We start from the raw sequence: 21,497 nt of genomic DNA, 5'->3' as shown, positions 1-21,497 counted from the left end.
CTGACAGAACAAACTGAAAAAATAGAGGGAAAGTAGAGGCCACACTGTGGAAGGTAGGAGGTACAGAGATGTGATTTGACAGAGAAATAGATCACAGGTGCTGTGAAAGGAAGAGAGCCCTGGTCACAGGGAGAGGGTAAATAGAAATAAAGAGAAAGAGAAAAAGAGAGAGTGAGGAGCATATAGGGGATCACACAAGGAAAACACTTCCAAAACCATTAACTGGGAAAACAAGAGGGGCTGATTTTCATGAGATTTACAACCAGTAAGGTTCAAAGACTGGAGTTTTACAGATACATGGCATGGCTTGTGTGGAACCTTGAGGGCGCTGCACTATTCCTGTGGAGTAGGAGGGCAGATAGCCCATAGCAGATGATGAAATCTGAGAATCCCCTGGAACACACTGGGAAAGACAGTTCCCCCTTCTTGCAGTGCATCTTCGAGAGATGGCATTGCCTCTCTGGAGACAAAAGAGCAAGCAGGAGGCATTACCCTCCTCTGCCCCTTAGCATAGGAGCAGAAACACCTACTGAGGGCAGTTAACCTGAACACTGGCTCTTTGCTTTGCTTTATTCCAAACTCCAGGCCTCTGCACTTTGGTATCACTGCCCTTCTGGGACAAACGTGCATCACACACAGCATGGCAACACCCTCCCCCAGAGGACCAGTATGGGTCCCCATGATACTTAGTCCCTAAAGCTTGCAGTTTTAAAACTCAGTTTGCCTGCCTAGGGTAGAACGCATATACAATGTGCTGCCAGGTAGGCAGACAACCCAGACAGAAGAGAGGGTGAAGCTGTCTGCTTCTGGAGTTTTGTTTCTTGGGAACTGATTACTGAATCAACTTCTTTGCTGATTTTCAGTCTCTAAGTTTTTCTAATTTTCGTGTTTCAGTTTTGGCATTTTTATGTTTCCAGGAATTTATATACTTCTTTCAGACTGACCCAATTGTTGGCATACACTTTTCATGATATTCTGATTACATTTCTGTGATGATGGTTGTTATTTCTCCTCTAATTCTGATACATATATTTGCATCCTTTCTCCTTTTTTTGATAAGTATGAGTAAAGGCTTATCAATTTTATTGATTATTTCAAAGAACCAGCTCCTGGTTTCATTGATCTGTTCTATCATTGCTTTAGTTTCCATATAATTTATTTCTGCTCTAGTCTTTATTATGTCCTTTCTTCCTTATGATTTTAAGCTTTGTGTGTTGTTCTTTTTCTAGAACCTTCAGGAATAAGGTTAGGTTACTTATGAGATATTATTCTACTTCTGTAGGTAGACCTATATTGTTACAAACTTTCCTCTGAGGACTGCTTTTGCTGCATTCTAAAGGTTTGTATTTTCATTTTCATATGTTTACATGACCTTTTAATTTCCTCTTTGATTTCCTTGCTGATCCATTCATTATTTAGTGGCATATTGTTTCTTTCTATATTTCTATTTTTTTTGTATTTTTTTTGAAGTTCAATTGGCCAACATATAGCACCACAATGAGTGCTCATCCCGACAAGAGACACCATCACTTCCCGTGACCCAGTCACCCCATTCCCCCGCCCACCTCCCTTACCACAACCCCTAGTTCGTTTCCCAGAGTTAGGAATCTTTATGTTCTGTCTCCCTTTCTGATATTTCCCACACATTTCTTCCCGTTCCCTTATATTCCCTTTCACTATTATTTATATTCCCCAAATGAATGAGAACATATAATGTTTGTCCTTCTCCGATTGACTTACTTCACTCAGCATAATACCCTCCACTTCCATCCACTTTGAAGCAAATGGTGGGTATTTGTTGTTTCTAATGGCTGAGTAATATTCCATTGTATACATAAACCACATCTTCTTTATCCATTCATCTTTTGATGTACACTGAGGCTTGTTCCACAGTTTGGCTATTGTGGACATTGCTGCTAGAAACATTGGGGTGCAGCTGTCCCAGCGTTTCATTGCGTCTGTATCTTTGGGGTAAATGCCCAATAGTGCAATTGCTGGGTCGTAGGGCAGGTATATTTTTAACTCTTTGAGAAACCTCCACACAGTGTTCCAGAGTGGCTACACCAGTTCACATTCCCACCAACAGTGTAAGAGGGTTCCCTTTTCTCCGCATCCTCTCCAACATTTGTGGTTTCCTGCTTTGTTAATTTTCCCCATTCTCACTGCTGTGAGGTGGTATCTCATTGTGGTTTTGATTTGTATTTCCCTGATGGCAAGTGATGCAAAGCATATTCTCATGTGCATGATGGCCATGTCTATGTCTTCCTCTGTGAGATTTCTCTTCATGTCTTTTGCCCATTTCATGATTGGATTGTTTGTTTCTTTGGTGTTGAGTTTAAGAAGTTCTTTATACATCTTGGAAACTAGCCCTTTATCTGATACGTCATTTTCAAATATCTTCTCCCATTCTGTAGGTTGTCTTTTAGTTTTGTTGACTGTATCCTTTGCTGCGCAAAAGCTTCTTATCTTGATGAAGTCCCAATAGTTCATTTTTGCTTTTGTTTCTCTTGCCTTCGTGGATGTATCTTGCAAGAAGTTACTGTGGCTGAGTTCAAAAAGGGAGTTGCCTGTGTTCTCCTCTAGGATTTTGATGGAATCTTGTCTCACATTTAGATCTTTCATCCATTTTGAGTTGATCTTTCTGTATGGTGAAAGAGAGTGGTCTAGTTTCATTCTTCTGCATATGGATGTCCAATTTTCCCAGACCCATTGATTGAAGACACTGTCTTCCTTCCAATGGATAGTCTTTCCTCCTTTATCGAATATTAGTTGACCATAAAGTTCGGGGTCCACTTCTGGATTCTCCATTCTGTTCCATTGATCTATGTGTCTGTTTTTGTGCCAGTACTACACTGTCTTGATGACCACAGCTTTGTAGTACAACCTGAAATCTGGCATTGTGATGCCCCCAGCTGTGGTTTTCTTTTTAAAATTCCCCTGGCTATTCAGGGTCTTTTCTGATGCCACACAAATCTTAAAATAATTTGTTCTAACTCTCTGAAGAAAGTCCATGGTATTTTGATAGGGATTGCATTAAACGTGTATATTGCCCTGGGTAACATTGACATTTTCACAATATTAACTCTGCCAATCCATGAGCATGGAATATTTTTCCATCTCTTTGTGTCTTCCTCAATTTCTTTCAGAAGTGTTCTATAGTTTTGAAGGTATAGATCCTTTACCTCTTTGGTTAGGTTTATTCCGAGGTATCTTATGCTTTTGGGTGCAATTGTAAATGGGATTGACACCTTAATTTCTCATTCTTGAGTCTCATTGCTATTGTATAGAAATGCCACTGATTTCTGGGCATTGATTGTGAATCCTACCACGCTGCCAAATTGCTGTATGAGGTCTAGCAATCTTGGGGTGGAGGCTTTTGGGTTTTCTATGTAGAGTATCATGTCATTGGCGAAGAGGGAGAGTTTGACTTCTTCTTTGCCAATTTGAATGCCTTTAATGTCTTTTTGTTGTCTGATTGCTGAGGCTAGGACTTCCAGTACTATGTTGAATAGCAGTGGTGACAGTAGATATCCCTGTCTTGTTCCTGATCTTAGGGGAAAGGCTCCCAGTGCTTCCCCATTGAGAATGATATTTGCTGTGGGTTTTTCGCAGATGGCTTTTAAGATGTTGAGGAATGTTCCCTCTATCCCTACACTCTGAAGAGTTTTGATCAGGAATGGATGCTGTATTTTGTCAAATGCTTTCTCTGCATCTAATGAGAGGATCATATGGTTCTTGGTCTTTCTCTTGCTGATATGATCAATCACATTGATTGCTTTATGAGTGTTGAACCAGCCTTGTTTCCCGGGGATAAATCCTACTTGGTCATGGTGAATAATCTTCTTAATGAACTGTTGGATCCTATTGGCTAGTATCTTGTTGAGAATTTTTGCATCCATGTTCATCAGGGATAACATGGTCTGTAATCCTCCTTTATGGTGGGGTCTTTGTCTGGATTTAGAATTAAGGTGATTTTGGCCTCATAGAACGAATTTGGAAGTACTCCATCTCTTTCTATCTTTCCAAACAGCTTTAGTAGAATAGGTATGTTTTCTTCTTTAAAAGTTTGATAGAATTCCCCCTGGGAAGCCATCTGGCCCTGGACTTTTGTGTCTTGGGAGGTTTTTGAGACTGCTTCATTTTCTTCCCTGGTTATTGGCCTGTTCAGGTTTTCTATTTCTTCCTGTTCCAGTTTTGGTAGTTTGTGGCTTTCCAGAAATGCGTCCATTTCTTCCAGATTGCCTAATTTATTGGCGTATAGCTGTTCAGAATATGTTTTTAAAATCATTTGTATTTCCTTGGTGTTGGTAGTGATCTCTCCTTTCTCATTCATGATTTTATTAATTTGAGTCTTCTCTCTCTTCTTTTTAATATGGCTGGCTAATGGTTTATCTATCTTATTAATTCTTTCAAAGAACCAACTCCTGGTTTTGTTGATCTGTTCCACAGTTCTTCTGGTCTCTATTTCATTGAGTTCTGCTCGAATCTTTATTCTTCTGCTGGATGTAGGATCTATTTGCTGTCTTTTCTCTAGCTCCTTTAGGTGTAAGGTTAGGTTTTGTATTTGAGTTCTTTCCAGTTTTTGGATGGATGCTTGTATTGCGATGTATTTCCTCCTCAGGACTGCTTTTGCTGTATCCCAAAGATTTTGAATGGTTGTATCCTAAACTCTCTTGCTTTCCATGAATCTTTTTAATTTTTCCTTAATTTCCTGGTTGACCCTTTCATCTTTTAGTGGGATGGTCCTTAACCTCCATGTGTTTGAAGTCCTTCCAAACTTCTTGTTGTGATTTAGTTCTAATCTCAAGGCATTGTGGTCTGAGATTATGCAGGGGACGATCCCAGTCTTTTGGTATTGGTTAAGACCTGATTTGAGACCCAGTATGTGGTCTATTCTGGAGAACGTTCCATGGGCACTTGAGAAGAATGTGTATTCAGTTGCGTTTGGATGTAAATTCTGTAGATATCTGTGAAATCCATCTGGTCCAGTGTATCATTTATAGCTCTCATTTCTTTGGAGATGTTGTGTTTAGAAGACCAATCGAGTGTAGAAAGTGCTAGATTCAAGTCACCAAGTATAAGTGTATTATTATCTAAGTATGTCTTAACTTTGGTTATTAATTGATTGATATATTTAGCAGCTCCCACATTCGGGGCATATATATTGATGATTGTTAAGTCCTCTTGTTGGATAGATCCTTTAAGTATGATATAGTGTCCCTCTTCATCTCTCACTACAGTCTTTGAGGTAAATTTTAGTTTATCTGATATAAGGATGGCAACCTCTGCTTTCTCTTGAGGACCATTTGAATGGTAAATGGTTCTCCAACCTTTTATTTTCAGGCTGTAGGTGTCCTTCTGTCTAAAATGAGTCTCTTGTAGACAACAAATAGATGGGTCCTGCTTTTTTATCCAGTCTGACACCCTGCGCCTTTTGATGGGGTCATTAAACCCATTCACGTTCAGAGTTACTATTGAAAGATATGAGTTTAGTGTCATCATGATATCTATTCAGTCCCTGTTTTTGTGGATTGTTCCATTGGACTTCTTCTTAAAGGAGAATTTTGAGAGTCCCCCTAAAAGTTTCTTTCAGAGCTGATTTGGAGGTCACATATTCTTTCAGTTCCTGCCTGTCTTGGAAGCTCTTTATCTCTCCTTCCATTTTGAATGAGAGTCTTGATGATAAAAATAATCTTGGTTGCATGTTTTTCCCACTTAGGACCCTGAATATTACCTGCCAGCCCTTTCAGGCCTTTCAGGTCTCTGTGGAAAGGTCTGCTGTTACCCTAATACTTCTCCCCATAAAGGTCAGAGATTTCTTGTCTCTTGCTGCCTTAAGGATCTTCTCTTTATATTTGGAATTTGCAAGCTTCACTATTAAATGTCATGGTGTTGAGCGGTTTTTATTGATTTTAGGGGGGATCTCTCTATTTCCTGGATCTGAATGCCTGTTTCCCTTCCCAGATTAGGAATGTTTTCATCTATGATTTTTTTTTCAAATACATAGTCTGGACCTCTGTCCCTTTCGGTGCCCACAGGAACCCCTATTAAACGTAGGTTTTTCTTCTTATTATTTATTTCCCTTAATCTATCCTCATGGTCTTTTAATTTTTTGTCTCTTTTTTCCTCAGTTTCCTTCTTTGCCATCAACTTGTCTTCTATGTCACTCACTCGTTCTTCCATCTCGTTAATCCTCGTCGTTAGGAATTCTAGTTTGGATTGCATCTCATTCAATTGATTTTTAATTTCTGCCTGATTAGCTCTAAATTCTGCAGTCATGAAGTCTCTTGAGTCCTATATGCTTTTCTCTAGAGCCACCAGTAGCTGTATAATAGTGCTTCTGAATTGGCTTTCTGACATTGAATTGTAATCCAGATTTTGTAACTCTGTGGGAGAGAGGACTGTTTCTGATTCTTTCTTTTGAGGTGAGGTTTTCCTTCTAGTCATTTTGCTCAGAGCAGAGTGGTGAAAAACAAGTTTTATTGGGAAAAGGAGAAAAAGAGAGGAGAGAAAGAAGGAAGGAAAAGAGAAAAAAAGAAAAAAGGAAGAAAAAAGAAGAAAACGAGAAAGAAAAAGAAAGAAAAGAAGAAAAAGGGGGTGGGGGAACCAAACAGAAATTTAAGAAAAGCAAAGAAACAAAAACAAATAAACAAAAACAAAAAAACACTGGGGAGTATCCTCTGATTCTTTATATGGTAAGTCCTTTGACTTCCCCTGGAACTTTCCAGTGCTGCTTGGTCAATAATTTGTTTTTCTCCTGTCCATCTAGGTGGTCTTCTGGGGGAGGGTCCTGTTGTGCTGATTTTCAGGAGTTAGCACTTGGGGGAGCTGCTCTGCCCCCTGCCTAGTGCAGGGCTCAGTGAGTAATGTATCCTGTTTATCCGGGGAGGCCACTGTGAGGCCCCGTGGGGGCTGTTTACCCTGTGAGGCCCCAGGAGGCACAACCACAGTGGCGGTGGCCAGCTCTAGAGCCCTGGATTCAGCTCCCGCAGTAACTACGGAGCTCTCAGTCTGCAGAGGCCTGGATGCTCTGGGGGTGGAGCCACCGATCTGCTCAGCTTGGGGCAGGAGCGTCCTTGTGGTCCTGGGCCGTCCTGGCCTCTGCCTGTCCCGGGGGGAGGCCGGATCCTGGGCTGTGTCCCAGGGTTCCTGTGCTCCCGGGCCTGTGCTGTTGGATTCATGCTCCCAGCCTCGCCGCCCCCTCTCCGCCGGAGCCGCGGCCTGAGCCCCTGCGAGCTGCTCCCAGGGCCGCGCAGCCCCCTTCGTGCAGATCCTCTTCCTCTGCCGGAGCGGCCTCCGAGCTGCTCCCGGGGCGCACAACCCCCTCCGCGCGGAGCTTCCGCCCGAGCCCCTCCGAGCTGCTCCCAGGTCCAGCCGTCTGCGCTGCAGCCCTTTAGAGAGCTCAGCGCACTCTCCCCGGTGCGCAGTTGCTCTGTTAGTGTCCCTGGGAGCCTGAGGGCATCCCCGCCCCTCCTGGCTCCTGCTCTAACTCCCTGTGAGCGCCTTTCCGCCCGGGAAGATTGGTGAAGCTCCTGCTTCTCCGGGACGGAGATTTCCTGTCCTGGGGACACTCGTCCAGGCCTTAGTCCGGATCCTCACGGGGTCCCTCCCCCTTGGATGCCTTTAGTTTCTTTATTTCTTTTTTCCTCGTCTTACTACCTTGATAGAAGAATGAACTCTGGGCAGCCCCATTGGCGCAATGGTTTAGCGCCGCCAGCAGCCCAGGGCGTGATCCTGGAGGCCCTGGATCGAGTCCCATGTCAGGCTCTCTGCGTGGAGCCTGCTTCTCCCTCTGCCTGTATCTCTGCCTCTGTGTGTGTGTGTCTCTATGAATAAATAAATAAAATCTTTTTTTAAAAAAAAGAGAAGCATGAACGCTTCTCACGGTAGCATTCCAACTGTTCTCTCTTTAAATCTCAGGCCGAATTCCTAGGTTTTCAGGTTGATTTGAAGGTTATCTAGGTAATTTGGTGGGGACAGGTGACTTGGGGACCCTACTCTTTCGCCATCTTGCCCCTCCTCTGAAAAACAAATTTTACAACAAAGTAGTAGAAAATAAAAGGCCAGGAATCCTAAAGAATAAGGAAAAAAAGAAAGGAAAAGAATAAAGAAAAAAAGGAGAGGAAAAAAAGGGGGGAATGGGAGATGGTGGTGGTAAAGAAGTTGTACTGGAGGGAGAATGTAGTCTACCTGAGGGGTTCTTGAGGGTGATACTCTTGTTTCTGAGTATATTACGTTCTGTATATTAGAAGATGTCAGTCCCAAATTTATGTAAACCAGAAATAGTTGTAGCGGGCCCCAACATTGACCACCAAAACATAAATGAGATAAAAGAGAGAGGCATAATGGAATGAGAAATCTCACACAATGTGGATCCCTGGGTGGCTCAGCGATTTAGCGCCTGCCTTTGGCCCAGGGCGTGATCCTGGAGTCTCGGGATCGAGTCCCGCATCGGGCTCCCTGCATGGACCCTCTCTCTCTCTCTCTCTCTCTCTCTCGAATAAATAATAAATAAAATCTTAAAAAAAAGAAATCTCACACAATGAACCAGCACAGTATACCTCTTGGTTCTGGGTGCATACTGGTCATGTTTTAGAAGGTGTTAACTTCAGTCATTGTAGAACAAAATGAGGCAGAGAAAGCAAAAAAACACAAACAAAAACAGATCTTGTATATCTCCCAATTAAGAGTATGTTGAAGGGAATCTAGAAGTAGAAAATATATCTAGAACCTGTAATTGTAGAAATATTAAAGTCAAAAAGAAGAATCTTAAAAATGAAGAGGTTGTAAAATATTGTAGTTCGTGTGGGAAAAGAGAAAAAAATTGGAAATTTACAGTCTGGTATAAAAACGAGTTGTGCTGGAAAAAAAAAGGAGGGGTATCCTCTGGTTCTATATAGTGTAAATCCCTCGACTTCCCCTGGAGCTCGGTCAAGAACTTGCTCTTCCCCTGTACTTCCAGCTGATCTTCTGGGGGAGGGGCCTGCTATGCTGATTCTCAGATGTGTGCACCTGTTAGGTGCACGGCTCAATGGGAATTGTTTATCCTGTGAGGCTCCTGTTCCCTGGCAGCCCCGCTCCATCTCAGACACAGAGTCACACAAGGAGAAATAACACTGGCGGCGGCCAGCTCTCCAGCTTGGAGTCAGCTCCTACCGTAATTACCGCAATCTCCCAGTCAGCACTGTCCTGGATGCTCCAGGGTCGGGGGTGCTGATCTGCACAGCTTGGGGCCACCCAGTGGCAGGACAGTCCTTGCTATCCTGTGCCCTCCTCTCCTTTGCCTGTCCCGGAGGGAGCCCAGGATCCTGGGCTGTGTTCCCCGGCGCCCTGGGATCCGGGGCCTGTGTTGCTGGAATCGCTCTCCAGCGGCCTCGGCCTACAGTCTGTGGCACGCTTTACCCCGAGGTGCACTTCCTCTGTTAGTGACCCCGGGAAACTGGAGGTTCCACTGCCCCTCCTGCGATTCTGCCCGAGTTCCCTGCTAAGCGACTTTCTGCCCAGGAAGAATGTAGTGCGGATTCTTAAGGTTCTTGCTCATCCGAGAATGGGCTTTCCTGTCCTAGAGGCTTTTGCTGCCCGGCCTTAGACTGGCTCCTCGCGGGAGCCACTCCCCAACTTGATTTTTTTTTTTCTGCCTTCGTACCTTGTTAGAAGCAAAAACTCCTCTCTGTAGCGTTCCAGTTGTTCTCTCTTTAATTCTCAGGTTGAATTCGTAGGTTTTCAGGATGATTTGAAAGTTATCTATGTAAGTTGGTGGGGACAGGTGACTTGGGGATCCTACTCCTCCACCATCATGCCCTGCCCCTCATATTGTTCAACCTCTATGTATTTGCGGTCTGTCCACAGTGGTTTGGTTTGTTTGTTTGTTTGTTTGTTTGTTTTTGTGGTTGACTTCTATTTTCATAGCATTCTTGTCAGAAGAGATACATGGCATGAGTTCGATATTTTTCAATTGTTGAGGCTTGTGCTTTGGGCTAATACGTGATGTATTGTGGGGAATGTTCTGTGTGTACCTGAAAAGAATGTGTATTCTACACTTTTAGGATGGAATGTTCTGAATATAAGTAAATTTAGTTTAATTCAAAGCCAGAATTATTTTTTTTACACTGCCCTTCATTGTATCTTGTTACAGTCTGTGTTCTGAAGTCGATTTTGTCCAACATAAGTATTGCTACTCCTACTTTATTTTGACATTAATTTGCATGATAGTTTCTCCATTTGCTCTCTTTGGGTATTCTAAATATTTTATTTATTTACTTATTCACGAAAGACACACAGAGAGGCAAAGAAGTAGGCAGAGGGAGAAGCAGGCTTCCATTGGGGAGCCCCATGCAGGACTCAAACCCAGGATCCTGGGATCACGACGTGAACCAAAGGCAGAAGCACAACCACTGATCCACCTGGGTGCTCCATTCCCTCACGTTCAACCGGCAAGTGTCTTTAGGTCTAAAATGAGTCTTTTGTTGGCAGCATATAACTGGGTCTTCTTTTGGTTCATTCTGACAGCTTATGACTTTTTTTTTAAATTTTTACATTGGAGGTTAATTTGCCAACATATAGCATAACAACCAATGCTCACCTGGCCAAGTGCCCCCCTCATTGCCCATCAAACAGTCACAACAACCCCCACCCACTTGCCATTCCACTACCCCATGTTCATTTCCCAGAGTTAGGTGTCTCTCATGTTTTCTCACCCTCACGGATATTTTCACTCATTTTCTCTCCATTCCCTTTATTCCCTTTCACTAATTTTTATATTCCCCAAATGAATGAGACCATATAATGTTTGTCCTTTTCCAATTGACTTATTTCACTCAGCATAATACCCTCCAGGTCCATCCATGTCGAAGCAAATAATGGGTATTTGTTGTTTCTAATGGCTGAGTAATAATCCATTGTGTACATATACCACATCTTCTTTATCCATTCATCTTTCAATGGACACCAAGGCTCCTTCCACAGGTTGGCTATTGAGGAGAGGGCTGCTATAAACATTGGGGTGCAAGTGTTCTGGGGTTTCACTGCATCAGTATCTTTGGGGTAAGTCCCCAGCATTGCAATTGCTGGGTCGTAGGGCAGATCGATTTTGTTCTCTTTGAGGAACATCCACACAGTTTTCCAGAGTGCCTTCACCAGTTCAAATTCCCACCAACAGGGCAAAAGGGTTCCCCTTTCTCCACATCCTCTCCAACATTTGTGGTTTCCTGCCATGTTAATTTTCCCCATTCTCACTGGTGTGAGGTGGTATCTCACTGTGGTTTGGATTTGATTTCCCTGATAGCCAGTGATGTGGAGCATTTTCTCATGTGCTTCTTGGCCACGTCTATGTCTTCCTCTGTGAGATTTCTGTTCATGTCTTTTGCCCATCTTATGATTGGATTGTTTGTTTCTCTGCTGTTGAGTTTAATAAGTTCTTTATAGATCTTGCATACTAGCCCTTTATCTGATACGTCATTTGCAAATATCTCTTCCCATTCTGTAGGTTGTCTTTGACTTTGTTGAGTATTTCTTTTGCTGTGCAGAAGCTTCTTATCTTGAAGAGTCCCAATAATTCATTTTTGCTTTTGTTTCTCTTGCCTTCGTGGATGTATCTTGCAAGAAGTTACTGTGGCCAAGTTCAAAAAGGGTGTTGCCTGTGTTCTTCTCTAGTATTTTGCTGGAATCTTGTCTCACATTTAGATCTTTCATCCATTTTGAGTTTATCTTTGTGAATGGAGTAAGGGAATGGTCTAGTTTCATTCTTCTGCATGTGGATGTCCAATTTTCCCAGCACCATTTATTGAAGAGACTGTCTTTTTTTCCAGTGGATAGGCTTTCCTGCTTTGTCGAATATTAATTGACCATAAACTGGAGGGTCCACTTTTGGATTCTCTATTCTGTTCCATTGATCTACGTGTCTGTTTTTGTGCCAGTACCACACTGTCTTGATGACCACAGCTTTGTAGTACAACCTGAAATCTGGCATTGTGGTGCCCCCAGATATGGTTTTCTTTTTTAATATTTCCCTAGCTACTCAGGGTCTTTTCTGATTCCACACAAATATCAAGATGATTTGTTCCAACTCTCTGAAGAAAGTCCATGGTATTTTGATAGGGATTGCACTAAATGTGTAAATTGCCCTGGGTAAAATTGACATTTTCACAATATTAATTCTTTCAATCCGTGAGCATGGAATATTTTTCCATCTCTTTGTGTCTTCCTCAATTTCTTACAGAAGTGTTCTGTAGTTTTTGGGGTATAGATCCATTACCTCTGTGGTTAGGTTTATTCCTAGGTATCTTATGCTTTTGGGTGCAGTTGTAAATGGGATTGACTCCTTATTTCTCTTTAGTCAGTATCATTCTTAGTGTATAGAAATGCCACTCATCTGGGCATTGATTTTGTATCCTGCCACACTGCTGAATTTCTATATGAGTTCCAGCAATCTTGAGGTGGAGTCTTTTGGGTTTACTATGTAGAGTATCATGTCATCAGCGAAGAGGGAGAGTTTGACTTCTTCTTTGCCAATTTGAATGCCTTTTATTTCTTTTTGTTGTCTGATTGCTGAGCCTAGGACTTCTAGTACTATGTTGAATAGCAGTGGTGAGAGTGAACATCCCTGTCTTGTTCCTGATCTTAGGGGAAAGGTTCCCAGTGTTTCCGCATTGAGGATGATATATGCTGTAGGCTTTTCATAGATGGCCTTTAAGATGCTGAGGAATGTTCCCTCTATCCCTACAATCTAAAGAGTTTTGATCAGAAATGGATGATGTATTTTGTCAAATGATTTCTCTGCATCTATTGAGAGAATCATATGGTTCTTGTTTTTTCTCTTGCTGACATGATCAATCACATTGATTGCTTTAAGAGTGTTGAACCAGCCTTGCATCCCTGGGATAGATCTCACTTGGTCATGGTGAAATATCTTCTTAATGTACTGGTGGATCCTATTGGCTAGCATCTTGTTGAGAATTTTTCCATCTGTGTTCATCAGGGATACTGGTCTACAATTCTCCTTTTTGGTGGAGTCTTTGTCTGGTTTTGGAAGTAAGGTGATGCTGTCCTCATAGAATGAATTTGGAAGTACGCCTTCTCTTTCTATCTTTCCAAACAGCTTTAGTAGAATAGGTATGGTTTCTTCTTTAAACATTTGATAGAATTCCCCTGTGGAGCCATCTGTCCCTTGACTTTTGTGTCTTGGGAGGTTTTTGATAACTGCTTCATTTCCTCCCTGGTTATTGGCCTATTCAGGTTTTCTATTTCTTCCTTTTCCAGTTTTGGTAGTTTGTGGTTTCCAAAAATGCGTCCATTTCTTCTAGAATGCCTAATTTACTGGCATATAGCTGCTCATAATAAGTTTTTCAAATTGTTTGTATTTCCTTGGTATTGGTGGTGATCTCTCCTTTCTCATTCATGATTTTATTAATTTGAGTCTTTTCTCTCTTCTTTTTAATAAGGCTGGCTAATGGTTTATCTATCTTATTAATTCTTTCAAAGAACAAACTCCTGGTTTTGTTAATCTGTTCCACAGTTCGTGTGGTCTCTATTTTATTCAGTTCTGCTCGAATCTTTATTAACTCTCTTCTTCTGCTCGGTGTAGGATCTATTTGCTGTTTTTTCTCCAGCTCCTTTAGGCGCAAGGTTAGCTTTTGTATTTGAGTGCTTTCCAGTTTTTGGATGGATGCTTGTATTGCGATGTATTTTCCCCTCAGGACTGATTTTGCTGTATCTCAAAGATTTTGAACAGTTGTATCTTCTTTCTCATTAGTTTCCATGAGTCTTTTTATTTCTTCCCTAATTTCCTGGTTGACTCTTTCATCTTTAAGCAGAATGCTCTTTAAGTTCCACATGTTTGAAATCCTTCCAAACTTCTTCTTGTGATTTAGTTCTCATTTCAAAGCATTATGATCTGAAAATATGCACAGGAAGACCCCAATCTTTTGGTATTGGTTAAGTCCTGATTTCTGACCAAGTATGTGGTCTATTCTGGAGAAAGTTCCATGTGCACTTGAGAAGAATGTGTATTCAATTGTGTTTGGATGTAAAGTTCTGTAAATATCTGTGAATTTAATCTGGCCCAGTGTATCGTTTAAAGCTCTTGTTTCTTTGGAGATGTTGTTTTTAGATCTGTCGATTGTAGAAAGCTCTATATTCGAGTCACCCAGTATAAGTGTATTATTATCTAAGTATGTCTTAACTTTGATTATTGATTGATATACTTGGCAGCTCCCACATCAGCAGCATAAATATTCATGATTGTTATTATGTCCTCCCATTGGATAGATGCTTTATAGTGTCCCTCTTCATCTCTTACTACAGTCTTTGGGATAAACTTTAATTTATCTGAAATGAGGACGGCCACCCCTGCATTCTATTGAGAACCATTTGAATGGTAAATGGTTTTCCAACCTTTCATTTTCAGGCTGTAGGTGTCCTCATGTCTAAAATGAGTCTCTTGCAGACAGCAAAATGTGAGGTCTTGCTTTTTTATCCAGTCTGACACCCTGCATCTTTTGATGGGATCATTAAGACCATTCACGTTCAGAGTGACTATTAAAAGATATGAATTTAGTGCCATCATGATACGTATTCAGTCCCTGTTTTTGTGGATTGTTTCCTTGGACTTCCTCTTTCTTTTACAGAGTCCCCCTTACTATTTCTTGCAGAGCTGGGTGGTGTTCACAAATTTTTTCAGTTTCTGCCTACCTTGGAAGCTCTTTATCTCTCCTTCTATTCTGAATGAGAGCCTTACTGGATAAAGTATTCTTGGCTGCATGTTCTTCTCATTTAGGACCCTGAATATATCCTGCCAGCCCTTTCTGGCCTGCCAGGTCTCTGTGGAGACGTCTGCTGTTTCCTAATACTTCTCCCCATAAAGGTTATGGATTTCTTGTCTCTTGCTGCTTTAAGGATCTTCTTTTTATCTTTGGAATTTTCAAGTTTCACTATTAAATGTCAAGGTGTGGAGCGGTTTGTTGTGATTTTAGGGGGGGATCTATTTCCTGGATGTGAATGTCTGTTTCCCTTCCTATGTTAGGGAAGTTCTCAACTATGATTTGTTCAAATACATTTTCTGGACCTCTGTCCCTTTTGGCACCCTGTGGAACCCCAGTTAAAAGTAAATTTTTCCTTCTGAGACTGTCATTTATTTCCCTTAAACTATCCTCATGATCTTTTAATTGTTTTTCTCTTTTTTCCTCAACTTCCTTCCTTGCCATCAACCTGCCTTCTATGTCACTCACTCATTCTTCTACTTTGTTAACCCTTGTTGTTAGGACCTCCAGTTTGGATTGCATCTCATTTAATTGATTTTTTATTTTGGCCTGATTAGATCTAAATTCTGCAGTCATGAAGTCTCTTGAATCCTTTATGCTTTTTTCTAGAACCACCAGTAGGTTTATAATTGTGCTTCTGAATTGGCTTTCTGACATTGAATTGTAATCCAAATTTTGTAACTCTGTGGGAGAGAGGACTGTTTTTGATTCTTTCTTTTGTGGTGAGTTTTTCCTTCTAGTCATTTTGCTCAGTGCAGAGTGGTTAAAAACAAGTTGTACTGGAAAATGAGAAAAAGAGAGGGAAAAAGGGGGAAAGAGAAAAGAAAAGAGAAGAGAAGAAATAAAAGAAAAGAAAAGAAAAGAAAAGAAAAGAAAAGAAAAGAAAAAAAAGAAAAGAAAAGAAAGAAAAAAGGGGGGTAAACAAACTGAAAACAATAAGAAGGGGGAGTATCCTCTGATTCTATATTCTGTAATCCCTCGACTTCCCCTGGAACTTTTCAGTGCTGCTTGGTCAATAACTTCCTTTTCCCCTGTCCTTCTAGCTGGTCTAGGGGAGGGGCCTGCTTTGTTGATTCTCAGATGTGTGCAGCTGGGGGAGCTGTCTAGCCCCCTGCCAGATGCAGCGCTCGGTGGGAGCTGTTTATCCTGTGAGGCCCCTGCTCAGTCCCAGGTACAAGGTGACACCAGGAGGAACAATATTGTTGACGGCCAGCTCTCCAACTCTGGAGTCAGCTTCTGCAGTAACTACCACACCTCCCAGTCCGCAGGGGCCTGGATGCTCCGGGGGCAGGGGGCGCCGAAATGCACAGCTTGGGGCAGGAGCGTCCTTGCTGTCCTGCGTCCTCCGGGCCTCTGCCTGTCCTGGAGGAGCGCAGTATCCTGGGCTATGTCTCCCAGCGCCCTTGGCTCCAGGACATGCACCGCTGGAATCACACTCCCGGGGCCACCGCAGCCCCCTTCATGCGAAGCCACTGCCTGAGCCACAGCCAGAGCTGCTCCCGGGGCCATGCAGCCCTCTCGGTGCAGAGCCGCTGCCTGAACCGCCACCTGAGTTGCTTCCAGGCCTGGTGAGCACAGCAGCCTTTTAGGGAGCTTGGCACGTGGTGTGTGGCGCGCTCTCCCCCAGGGCGCAGTTCCTCTGTTAGTGCCCCTGGGACCCTGAGGGCATCCCTGCCCCTCCTGGGATCCTGCCTGAGCTCCCTGCCAGAGCCTTTCCATCTGGGAAGATTGGTGAAGCTCCTGCTTTTCCGCGACTGGGCTTTTCTGTCCTGACGGCACTCGCTGCGCAGCCTTAGCCGGGCTCCTCGTGGGGGCCCATCCCCCTTGGATGCGTTTTTATTTCTTTTTTTTTTTTCAGTCTTCCTACCTTGATAGAAGTGAAAACTCTTCTCACTGTAGCATTCTAGCTGTTCTCTCTAAATCTCAGACCGAATTCGTAGGTTTTCAGGATGATTTGGAAGTTATCTAGGTAAGTTGGTGGGGACAGGTGATTTGGGGACCCTATTCTTCCGCCATCTTGCCCCGCCTTCCCCAAACGTAGAGCTTATATCAATGTAATAAACATCATATAAATAGGAAGCTATTATTGTCTTTCATCTTTTTTACTTATGTGCCACATGGGTCTCATTATGTCTCACTTCCAGAGCACCAGAACATGACAGAGGAAGAAGCAATGTTCTGGTCAGAGGGAGATCCTTATTCACCTTTGGCCCAAGAGTCATTGTGGCTCTGAATATTTTCCTAACATTGGGACATCATTTGATAAACTTTTCTGTATCTAGATTTCGTGGTCTCCAGACAACACTCCCCACTGAAAGAACTGAAAAGAAATGGCTGCTTCCAGGTCTGTGGCAGGATATATACAAGATGAACCTGGGTGGCTCAGCGGTTGAGCATCTGCCTTTGGCTCAGGGCGTGATCCTGGGATCCGGGATCCAGTCCCACATTGGGCTCCTTGCAGGGAGCCTGCTTCTCCCCCCTCTGCCTGTGTCTCCACCTCTCCCTCTCTCTCTCTCCCTCTCTCTCTCTCTCTCTTTCCTCTCTCTCTCTCTCTCTCTCGAATAAATAAAATCTCTCAGCACTCAGGGAAAGGGGTAGTAATGCTGAGGCACTCCCAGAGTTCCCCGGTGGGCTGTTCATTGTGCTAAAGGACTCATGAATGCCCCTCTGACTGTCTTTCTTTCCTTGCTTCACTTCTTCACTCTCACCAGTGCTTCATGGAGTCACCTTGCATATATACCACTTGCACCTGAATCCTTATCTCCAGGTCTGCTTCTGCAGGCCAGCGATTGGAGGCAGGTGGAAGGGCTGAGGGGCCTGAATAAGACTGTGGCATGAGGCGGGAGACGAAAGAGTGAGTGGCGTGGTGGACTTTCCGGGCACGGGTACGTGCACGCGCCCCCAGTCCTCGCTCTCTCGGTAGACTCCAAGCCAAAGCCAACCATACTTCCCACCTTATGTCTTTTGATTACAGTGCTTAGTCCACTTACATCAAAGTAATTATTGATAGATAGCCATTTATTGCCATTTTATTACTTTTGGGAGGCTTATTTCTAGAGATTTTCTATAATTCTTTCTTGTCTCTATTTCATATTTTGCTGATTTTCTTTAGTGATATATTTTCTTTCTCTTTATTCTTTTCAGATTTATTAGTGGCTTTTGATATATGGTTACCATTATATGTGTAATATCCTCTTCTGCATATAGCGTCTATATTAAGTTGATGGTCATTCAGGTTTGAAACTATTCCATTTTCCTCTCCTTATCACATTTTTGGTGTATGTTATAGTATTTTACTACTTCTGTGATTCTTGCCTTTTATTTTTTTTATTTTTTAATGGATTTCAATTTCCCAACATACAGCATAACACCCAATGCTCATCCTGCCCAGTGCCCCGCTCAGTGCCCATCACCCAGTCACCCCAAACCCCCGTCCACTTCCCTTTCCACTAACCCTTGTTCATTTCCCACAGTTAGGTGTCTCTCATGTTTTGTCACCCTCACTGATACTTTCATTTTCTCTCCTTTTCCTTTACTCCCTTTCACTAATTGTTATATTCCCCAAATGAATGGTACTCAATAGAAAGCAGGGGTAGCCATCCTCATATCAGATAAACTAAATTTTATCCCAAAGACTACACTAAGAGATGAAGAGGGACACTACATCGTACTCACAGGATCTATCCAATGGGAGGACATAACAATTATGAATATTTATGCCCCTAATGTGGGAGCTGCCAAGTATATCAATCAATTAATAACCAAAGTTAAGACATACTTAGATAATAATATACTTATTAGACTTGAACACAGTGCTTTCTGTAATTGACAGATATTCTAAGCACAACATCTCCAAAGAAACAAGAGCTTTAAATGATACACTGGACCAGATGTATTTCACAGGTATCTACAGAACTTTACATCCAAACGCAAATGAATACACATTCTTCTCAAGTGCACATGGAACTTTCTCCAGAATAGACCACATACTGGGTCACAAATCAGGTCTAAACCGATAACAAAAGATTGGGATCGTCCCTTGCATATTCTCAGACCATAATGCCTTGAAATTAGAACTAAATCACAAGAAGAAGTTTGGAAGACATTCAAACATGTGGAGGTTAAAGACCATCCTGCTAAAAGATGAAAGGGTCAACCAGGAAATTAGAGAAGAATTAAAAAGTTTCATGGAAACTAATGAGAATGAAGATACAACTGTTCAAAATCACTGGAATACACCAAAGCAGTCCTGAGAGGGAAAAATATCTCAATACAAGCATCCATCGAAAAACTGGAAAGAACTCAAATACAAAAGCTAAACTTGCACTTAAAAGAGTTGGAAAAGAACAGCAAATAGATCCTACACTCATCAGAAGAGAGTTAGTAAAGATTCTAGCAGAACTCAATGACATAGAGACCAGAAGAACTGTGGAACACATCAACAAAACCAGGAGTTGGTTCTTTGAAAGAATTAATAAGATAGATAAAGCATTAGCCAGCCTTGTTTTATATATATATATAAATTTATTTTTTATTGGTGTTCAATTTGCCAACATATAGAATAACACCCAGTGCTCATCCCATCAAGTGCCCCCCTCAGTGCCCATCACCCAGTCACCCCCACGCCCCGCCCACCACCCCTTCCACCACCCCGTACTTCATTTCTCAGAGTTAGGAGTCTCTCATGTTCTCCCTTTGTGATATTTCCAACTCATTTTTTCTCCTTTCCCCTTTATTCCCTTTCACTATTTTTAATATTCCTCAAATGAATGAGACCCTGTAATGTTTGTCCTTCTCTGATTGACTTACTTCACTCAGCGTAATAAACTCCAGGTCCATCCACGTCGAAGCAAATGGGGGGTATTTGCTGTTTCTAATATTAGCCAGCCTTGTTAAAAACAAAAGAGAAAAGACTCTAATTAATAAAATCACGAATGAAAAGGTGATCACCACCAATACCAAGGAAATACAAATGATTTTAAAAACATATTATGAACAGCTATATGCCAATAAATTAGGTAATCTAGAAGAAATGAACGCATTTCTGGAAAACCACACACCACCAACTGGAACAGGAAGAAATAGAAAAACTGAACAGGCTGATAACCAGGGAGGAAATTGAAGCAGTCATCCAAAACCTCCCAAGATGCAAAACTCCAGGGCCAGATGGCTTCCCAGGGAATTCTATCAAACGTTTAAAGGAGAAACCATACCTATTCTACAAAAGCTGTTCACAAAGATAGAAAGAGATGCAATATTTCCAAACTCGTCTATGAGGCCAGCATCACTTTAATTCCAAAACCAGACTAAGATCCCACCAAAAAGGAGAATTATAGACTAATATCCCTGATGAACACAGATGCAAAAATTCTCAACAAGATACTAGCCAATAGGATCCAACAATACATTAAAAAGATTATTCACCATGACCAAGGGGGATTTATCCCTGTGATGCAAGGCTGGTCCAACATTGGAAAGCAATCAATGTGAGAGATCATATCATCAAGAGAAAAAAACAGGAACCCTGTGATCTTCTCAATAGATGCAGAGAAAGCATTTGACAAAAATACAGCATCCATTCCTGATCAAAACTCTTCAGAGTGTAGGGATAGAGGGAACATTCCTCAGAATCTTAAAAGCCATCTATGAAAAGTCCACATCCAATATCATTCTCAGTGGGGAAACACTGGGAGCCTTTCCCCTAAGATAAGGAACAAGACAGGGATGTCCACTCCCACCACTGATATTCAACATAGTACTAGCAGTCCTAGCCACAGGAATCAGGCAACAAAAATAAATAAAAGACATTCAAATTGGCAAAGAAGACGTTAAACTATCCCTCTTTGCAGATGACATGATACTCTACGTAGAAAACCCAAAAGACTCCACCCCAAGATTGCAAGAACTCATACAGCCATTATGCAGTGTGGCAGCATACAAAATCAATGCCCAGAAGTCAGTGGCATTTCTATACACTAACAATGAGACTGAAGAAAGAGAAATTAAGGAGTCCATCACATTTACACTTGCACCCAAAAGCATAAGATACCTAGGAATAAACCTAACCAAATAGATAAAGGATCTATACCCTAAAAACTATAGAACACTTCTGAAAGAAATTGAGGAAGACACAAAGAGATGGAAAAATATTCCATGCTCATGGATTGGCAGAGTTAATATTGTGAAAATGTCAATGTTACCCAGGGCAATATACAGGTTTAATGCAATCCCTATCAAAATACCATGGACTTTCTTCAGAGAGTTAGAACAAATTATTTTAAGATTTGTGTGGAATCAGAAAAGACCTCAAATAGCCAGGGGAATTTTAAAAAAGAAAACCATATCTGGGGGCATCACGATGCCAGATTTCAGGTTGTGCTACAAATCTGTGGTCATCAAGACAGTGTGGTACTGGCACAAAAACAGACACATAGATCAATGGAACAGAATAGAGAACCCAGAAGTGGACCCTGAACATTATGGTCAACTAATATTCGATAAAGGAGGAAAGACTATCCACTGGAAGGAAGACAGTCTCTTCAATAAATGGGTCTGGGAAAATTGGACAACCACATGCAGAAGAATGAAACTAGACCACTCTCTTTCACCTTACACAAAGATAAACTCAAAATGCATGAAAGATCTAAATGTGAGACAAGATTCCATCAAAATCCTAGAGGAGAACACAGGCAACTCCCTTTTTGAACTCAGCCACAGTAACTTCTTGCAAGATACATCCAT

General features: G+C 42.0%; 1 protein-coding gene across 2 annotated transcripts in view; it reads left to right on the top strand.

The window, feature by feature from the left end:
• CYSLTR1 (cysteinyl leukotriene receptor 1) overlaps positions 1–21,497 on the top strand; it is a 50,821-nt gene that overhangs the window by 10,309 nt on the left and 19,015 nt on the right. Inside the window, exon 2 of one of the 2 annotated variants that reach the window (XM_038586538.1) lies at positions 17,039–17,100. The exons of the other annotated variant lie outside the window; for it this stretch is intronic. The gene's annotated coding sequence lies outside the window, so the exon portion shown is untranslated. The remainder of the gene's footprint in view (positions 1–17,038; positions 17,101–21,497) is intronic. 2 annotated transcript variants of the gene reach the window in all.

The sequence above is a fragment of the Canis lupus genome, chromosome X, assembly GCF_011100685.1.
Source record: "Canis lupus familiaris isolate Mischka breed German Shepherd chromosome X, alternate assembly UU_Cfam_GSD_1.0, whole genome shotgun sequence".
NCBI lineage: Eukaryota > Metazoa > Chordata > Mammalia > Carnivora > Canidae > Canis > Canis lupus.
The sequence above is the reverse complement of the archived record's forward strand: the minus strand, read 5'-3'. Positions and strand labels throughout refer to the sequence as shown.